This window comes from Oryzias latipes, chromosome 3 (genome assembly GCF_002234675.1).
Source record: "Oryzias latipes chromosome 3, ASM223467v1".
In the NCBI taxonomy this organism is placed as follows: Eukaryota; Metazoa; Chordata; class Actinopteri; order Beloniformes; family Adrianichthyidae; genus Oryzias; species Oryzias latipes.
The window spans coordinates 19,505,850-19,506,771 of NC_019861.2; positions in this window are offsets into that span (position 1 = coordinate 19,505,850).

Sequence of the window (922 nt, forward strand, 5' to 3'; positions counted from 1 at the left end):
AAAAAAATTCCAGTCACTTAGGTTTTCTTAAAACAAGATTGTCTTGCCACTGAAAAAAAAAACTTTAATAAGATTATTTCCATAAAAAGTACCATGTAAGTACCCTGAAAGTACCCAGTAGTTACACAATAAGTACCATGTAAATACCACTTAAGTGCACTGTAAGTACTGTACTGTAAAAGAAAGCGTTACCTTTTTTTCTTGTAAGACATAAAACAAAACCCTTTTTCTACATCTACATTATAGATGTAATATATAACAATATAACAATTCTTTGAAAAATCTGCAGATACAAATATTCTAAGAAAGTAACCACCTGTGATATGCGTAAGGGACATGTGTAATCATGTTTTTTTGCTTAGCTCAACTTAGCATTTTCTGATAATTTTTAAAGCTAAAATTAAAAAACTTTTCAAATTAAACATTTTATTGATGGATGAGGTGCAGATTTGACAGCTCTACTTTACTTTTTTCCACTGGCTCTTTGTCTGCGTTTTAGAAAAAAACTCGTCTGACAAACCGACATGGCCACAAATCTCCATTAACGAAGCCTTCTGGGAAAACTGCAGCTCTGCACTTCTGTGGTTGATGAGTTTGAATAAGTTTGAACTCAATGAGCATTTATTTTCTCTCATTTATTTGCTGTTTCATTTCATTTCCGAACCTCATAATCAGATGGCAATTAGTGAGGCATGAATCACAGAGCAGCTCATGGTTGACACCTGCATGGTCTAAGTATGAACTATTGACAAAGCTACTTTTTAGTTCAATAAAAAGCTTTACTTATTTTATTTTTGCACAACAAAACTGATTGTAGATCTGCATAAAAGCATCTTAAAAAATTTCAGTTCTTAAGTTGACTTTTCAGCCAAACTCTTTCCACAACTTTGGCTTTAATGGAAGAGAAAAAACAAACAAACTG